The sequence below is a fragment of the Colobus angolensis genome, unplaced genomic scaffold (assembly GCF_000951035.1).
Source record: "Colobus angolensis palliatus isolate OR3802 unplaced genomic scaffold, Cang.pa_1.0 Scaffold161, whole genome shotgun sequence".
Lineage (NCBI taxonomy): Eukaryota > Metazoa > Chordata > Mammalia > Primates > Cercopithecidae > Colobus > Colobus angolensis.
The window spans coordinates 5380592-5387812 of record NW_012114722.1 but is presented as its reverse complement, the minus strand read 5'-3'; positions in this window follow the sequence as shown (position 1 = coordinate 5387812).

The following is a 7221-nucleotide window of genomic DNA, read 5'->3' as shown; positions in this document are numbered from 1 at the left end:
TGTGAAGTTTCTAACTGGGATTCTCTGCATTTCCTGAACTTGAATGTTAACCTCTCTAGTTAGATTGGGAAAGTAGTCTTTGATAATATTCTGACATATTTTTTCTGATTTACTTTTATTCTCCCCATCTCTTTCAGGGACATCAATGAGTTATGAATTTGATCTCTTTATATAATTTCATATTTCTTGGAGGTTTTGCTCATTCATTTTCAATTTTTTTCTATTCATATGTGACTGTTCTATTTCAGAAATCTAATAACAAGCTCTGAGATTCTCTCCTCCTTTTGGTTTATTCTGCTACTAATCCTTGTGACTACATTATGAAATTCTTGATATGTGTTTTTCTGCTCTATCAGTTTGGTTATTTTTTTTCTGTACTGGCTATTTTGTTTGTCAGTTCCTGCAGTGTTTTATTGTGATTTTTAGCTACTTTGGATTGGATTTTAATGTACTTTTGCATCTCAATTATCTTTGTTTCTGTCTATAATCTAAATTGTATTTCTGTCATTTCAGCCCTCTTAGACTGGTTCAGAACTCTAAAAAAAAAAAAAGTGGTGTAGACATTTGGAGAAAACAACGTACTCTGGCTTTCTGAGTTCTTAGGGTTTTTGATGCTATTTTTTTCCCTCATTTTTGTGGGCTTATGTTCCTTCGATCTTTGAAGTCACTTACCTTTGTATGACTCTTTTTCTTTTGTCCTATTTAATAAACTTCAAGACTTGATAGTAGTTTGAGGTAGACTCAGTCAACTGGCTTCATTTCTGAAATATTTTATGGAGCCAGCACTCAGCTACCAATCCCTGGACTGCATTCTCTAACTCTGCAAAACTTGTATTGGATGTGACTATTCTCTGGCTCTTTGAGGTTAGGTATCCACTGCACCGGAGGGGTCTGAGCTGCTCCTAGTCTGCTGGTTACTATACTCGGATGGGTGGTGTCAGCCAAAACACATTGTACTGCATTGACAGTAGCATCAATCTTTGTTTGCATATGCAAGCAGCAGAAGCAGTGGCAGCATGGTGGGCCCTTGTTCCTTCACTTTGTCAGGGTGCTAGCAGGTGCTGGGATGCCTGGCTCCATGCAGGCATTCACCACAGCGGCAGAAGCAACAGGGCTGTGGGGTCAGGTGATCCCTGCTGTCAGTGGTCATGCAGATGATGATACTGGCACAGGGACAGGGTGCTGACAGGTCTGTGTCTGTGTGCTTTCCTTTACCCTGCAGGACAGGATCTCACACAAACCTTGAATGTATTTTCTTAGATTTATATATAACTAGGATTTGCTTGATTGGGATGCTAATAAAAATAGTATTATTTTATATTTCAAATTCCAATTGCTCATTGTTTGTATATAGGAGCACAATTAACTTCTCTGTATTACCCTTGCAGTTTGTAACCGTGCTATAATTGCTTATTAGTTCCAGGATTTTGTTTTTGATTCTGAGTTTTTTTTTAAGAACACCATCATATCCTTTGTGAACAAAGAACGTTTTTCATTTTTCTTCTCAATGGTTATACTATTTTTTTCTTTTCTTTTCTTAATACATTAATTACAACTTACAGTACAAGGTTCAATATGAATCATGGGAGGGGATATGTTCACAATTTTAGAGGGTACCATCTAGTTTCTCAACATTAAGTATGAAGATACTGGTAGATATTTTATAGATTTTTTTTCAAATTGAGAAAATCTCTATTGCTAGTTTCCTAACAGTTTTTACCATGAGTGGATTGTTGGGTTTTGACATTTTTTCCTGCATGTATTCATATGATCATGTGATTTTTCTTCTTTAGCCTGTTGATGTGATTGATTGCACTGACTTTCAGATATTGAATTAGTATTCCATACGAGAAATAAACCCTATTTGTTTGTGGTGTATAATTATTTGTATGCATTGTTGGAATTATTTTTCTAATATTTTGTTGAGAAAATTTTCAACTATGTTTATGAGAAATATTTTCCTGTAATTTTCTCTTCTTGTGTGTCTTTGTCTGGTTTTTGTATTAGGGTAACAGTTATCTCATAAAAGAAGTTAGGAAGTATTCTCTTTGCTTCTGTATTTTGGAATAGATTAAAAACCATTATTATTATTTATTCCTTAAATATTCGATAGAATTCATCATTGAAACCATATGGATCTGATGCTTTCTGTTATGGAAGACTATTAATTTGAAATTACTTTTGTAGATGTAGACTTAATCAGTTTATCTATTTTTTAATTTTTTTCATAAGTTATAAGGGTACAGGTGGTATTTTGTTATACGTGTAAATTCTTTAGTGGTGATTTGTGAGATTTTGGTGCACCCATCACCTGAACAGTATATGCTGCACCATATTTGTAGTTTTTTATCCCTCATCCCCTTCCACTCCCCCTTGCAAGTCCCCAAAGTTCACTGCATTATTCTTATGCTTTTTGCATCCTTATAGCTTAGCTTCCACATATCAGTGAGAACATACAATGTTTGGTTCTCCATTCATGAGTTACCTAACTTAGAATAATAGTCTCTAGTCTCATCCAGGTCACTGCAATGTTGTTAATTCATACCTTTTTATGGCCAAGTAGTATTTCATTGGCTATATATACCACAGTTTTTTATTTTGTTTTTTTTGTTTTTAATCCACTCACCAATTGATGGGAATTTGGGTTGGTTTCACGATTTTCCGATTGTGAATTGTGTAATTACAAACATGCGTGTGCAAGTATCTTTTTCGAATAATGACTTCTATTGCTATGGGTAGATGCCCAGGAGTGGGATTGGTGGATCAGATGGTATTTCCACTTTTAGTTCTTTAAGGAATCTCCCTACTATTTTCCACAGTGGCAGTACTAGTTTAAATTCCCACCAGCAGTGTAGAAATGTTCCGTGATCCCCATATCCACGCCAACATATACTGTTTTTTGATTTTCTTATTACAGCCATTCTTGCAGGAGTGAGGTGGTATTGCATTGTGGTTTTGATTTACATTTTCCTGATAATTAGTGATATTGCATATTTTGTTTTCCATATTTTTGGCCATTTTTATATCTTCTTTTGAGAATTGCCTGTTCATGTCCTTAATCCACTTTTTGATGGGATTGTTTGTGTTTTTTCTTACCAATTTTTTGAGTTTGTTGTAGATTCTAGATGCTAATCTTTTTCAGATGTATAGATTGTGAAGATTTTCTCCCACTTTGTAGTTGTCTGTTTACTCTGCTGACTGTTCCTTTGGCCATGCAAATCTCTTTAGTTTAATTAGGTCCCAGCAATTTATCTTTGTTTTTATTGCATTTGCTTTGGGATTCTTGATCATGAAATCCTTGTCTAAGCCAGTATCTGGAATGATATTTCCAATATTCTCTTCTAGAATTTTTATAGTTATAGGTCTTAGGTTTAAGTCCTTAATTTATCTTGAATTGGTTTTTGTATAGATGAGAGATGAGGATCCAGTTTCATTCTCCTACATGTGGCTAGTCAATTATCCCAGCACCATTTGTTGAAAAGAGTGTCTTTTTACCACTTTATGTTTTTGTTTTTGTTGTCAAAGATCAGTTGGCTGCAAAACTTAGGATATATTTCTGGGTTCTCTATTGGGTTCCATTAGTCTATTTGCTTATTTTTTATACCACTACCACACTGTTTTGGTGACTATAAATGTATAGTATAGTTTGAAATCAGGCAGTGCGATGCCTCTAGATTTGTTCTTTTTGCTTAGTCTTGCTTTGACTGTGCGAGCTCTTTTTGGGTTCCATATGAATTTTAGAATGGTTTTTTCTAATTCTCTGAAGAATTATGGTGGTATCTTGATGGAGATTGCATTGAATTTGTAGACCGCTTCTGGCAATATGATCATTTTCACAGTATTGATTCTATCCATCCATGAGCATGGGATGTGTTTCCTTTTGTGTCGTCTATGATTTATTTCAGGAGTGTTTTGTAGTTTTTCTTGCAGTGGTCTTTTGGTTCCTTGATTAGGTATATTCCTAAGTATCCTAATTTTTCTGCAGCTAGAGTAAAGGGGATTGAGTTCTTGATTTGATTTACCTCTTGGGCGCTGTTAGTGTATAGAAGAGCTATTGATTTGTGTACATTATTCTTGTATCCAGAAACTTTGCTGAATTCTTTTATCAGTTCTAGGAGCTTACTGGAGGGGTTGTTAGGGTATTCAAAGTAAAGGATCATATCGTCAGCAAACAGTGACAGTTTGACTTCCTCTTTACCGATTTGGATGCCCATTATTTCTTTCTCTTGTCTCATTGCTCTGGCTAGGACTTCCAGTACTATGTTGAAGAGGAGTGGTGAGAGTGGGCATCCTTGTCTTGTTCTAGTTGTCAGAGGAAGTGCTTTCAACTTTTCCCCATTCAGTATTATGTTGGCTGTGGGTTTGTAATAGATGGCCTTTATTATGTTAACATATGTGGCTTGCATGCCAATTTTGCTGAGAGTTTTAATCGTGAAGGGATGCTGGATTTTGTTGAATGCTTTTACTGCATCGGTTGAGATGATTGTGTAATTTTTGTTTTTAACTCTGTTTATGTGGTGTATCACATTTATTGACTTGAGTATGTCAAACCATCCCTGCATCCTTGGTCTAAAACCTGCTTCGTCATGGTGAAGTATCTTTTTGAAATGCTGTGGAATTAGGTTTGCTAGTATTTTGTTAAGGATTTTAGCATCTATGCTCATCAAGGATATCTGCCTGTAGTTTCCTTTTTTGGTTATGTCTTTTCCTGGTTTTGGTAATAGGGTGATGCTAGCTTAATAGAATGGATTAGGGAGGGTTCTTTCTTTCTCTATCTTGTGAAATCGTGTCAAAAGGATAGGTACCAATTATTCTTTAAATGTGTGGTAGAATTCTACTGTGAACCTGTCTGGTCCTGGACTTCCTCATGTTAGTAATTTTTTAATTACCATTTTAACCTTGCTGCTTGTTATTGGTCTATTCAGGGTATCTAATTCTTCCTGATTTAAGCCAGGAGGGTTTTATTTTTCCATAAATTTATCCAGCTTTTCCAGGTTTTCTAGTTTATGGGTATAAAAGTGTTCATAGTAGCCTTGAATACTCTTTTGTATTTCAGTGGTGTCACTTGTAATATCTCCTGTGATGTTTCTTATTGAGAATATTTGAATTTTCTCTCTTATGTTCTTGGTAAATCTTGCTAATGGTCTATCAATTTTATTTATCTTTTCAAGGAACTGGCTTTTTTTTCATGTATCTATTGTATTTGTTGTTGTTGTTTCAGTTTTATTTAGCTCTGCTCTGATCTTGCTTGTTTCCTTTCTTCTGTTGGGTTTGGGTTTCGTTTGTTCTTGTTTCTCTAGTTTCTTGAGGTGTGACCTTAGAATGTCAGTATGTGCTCTTCTAGTCTTTTTGATGTAGGCATTTAGGGCTATGAACTTTCTTCTTAGGACTGTCTTTGCTGTATTCCAGGGGTTTTGATAGGTTGTGTCATTATTGTCATTCAGTTTGAATTTTTTAAATTTCCATTTTGATTTCTTTTTTAACCTAATGCTCATTCAGAAGCAGATTATTTAATTTCTATGTATTTGCATGGTTTTAAAGGTTCCCTTTGAAGTTAATTTCTAGTTTTATTCCACGGTGGTCTGAGAGGTGATTAATATAACTTTAATTTTATAAAATTTATTTGGGCTCATTTTATGGCCTGTTATATGGTCTATCTTGGAGAAAGTTCCAAACATTGTTAAATATAATGTGTATTCTTCAATTTGGGGATGAAATGTTCTGTATATGTCTGTTAAGTCCATTTGTTCCAAGGTATAGTTTAAATCCGTTGTTTCTTTGTTGACTTTCTCCCTTGATGACCTGTCCAGTGCTGTCAGGAGTGTTTTGAAGTCCCGCACTATTATTGTTTTACAGTCTATCTCATTTCTTAGGTCTATTAATAATTGTTTTATAAATATGGGAGCTCCAGTGTTAGATGCATATATGTTTAGGATTGTTGTATTTTCCTGTTTCACAAGGCATTTCACCATTACATAATGAGTTCTTCTTTGTCTCTTATAACTGCTGTTGCTTTAAAGTTTGTTTTGTCTAATATAAGAATAGGTACCCCTGCTTGCTTTTGGTGTCCATTTGCATGAAATGCCTTTTTACACCCCTTTACTTTAAGTTTACATGAGTCCTTATGTGTTAGGTGAGTCTTCTGAAGGCAGCAGATGGTTGGTTGGTGAGTTCTTATCCATTCTGTAGTTCCGTATCTTTTAAGTGGAGCATTTAGGCTGTTTACATTCAATGTTAGTATTGAAATGTGGAGTACTGTTGCATTCATCATGTTCTTTTTCGCCTGTGTACTTTGGTCTATTTTTTTATTTTTAACTTGCATTTTTGTTTTATAGGTGCTGTGTGATTTATGCTTTAAAGTGGTTCTGTTTTGTTGAGTTTTCAGAATTTGTTTCAAGATTTAGTACTTCTTTTAGTAGTTCTTGTAGTGGTGGCTTGGCAATTTGTTTGTTTGGAAGCATTTGTTTGTGTGAAAAAAAACTGTATCTTTACTTCATATATGATGCTTAGTTTCACTGGATACAAAATTCTTGGCTGATAATTGTTTTGTTTGAGGAGGCTGAAGATAGGGCCCTAATCCCTTCTAGTTCATAGGGTTTCTGCTGATAAATCTGCTGCTAATCTGATAGGTTATTTTTATAGGTTACTTGGTGCTTCTGTCTCACAGCTTTTAAAATTATTTCCTTTGTCTTAACTTTGGATAACCTGATGACATTTTACCTAGGCGATGATCTTTTTAGCATTAAACTTCCCAGGTGTTCTTTGTGCTTCTTGTATTTGTGTGTCTAAGTCTCTAGCAAGGCCAGGGAACTTTTCATCAATTATTTCCCCAAATATGTTTTCCAAGCTTTTAGAATTATCTTCTTCTTCAGAAACATCAATTATTCTTAGGTTTGGTTGTTTACCATAATCCTGGACTTCTTGGAGACTTTGTTCATATTTTCTTATTCTTTTTTCTTTGTCTTTGTTGGATTGGTTGATTTGAAGACCTTGCCTTCAAGCTCTGATTTTTTTTTCTACTTGTTCAATTCTATTGCTGAGACTTTCCAGAGCATTTTGCATTTCTAAAAGTGTGTTCAAAGTTTTCTGAATTTTTGCTTGATTTTTCTTTGAGCTATGTATTTTCTTGAATATTTCTCCCTCACTTCTTGTGTCATTTTTTAAAATTTTGTTCCATTGGGCTTCACCTTGCTCTGGTGACTCTCTGATTAGCTTAATAAT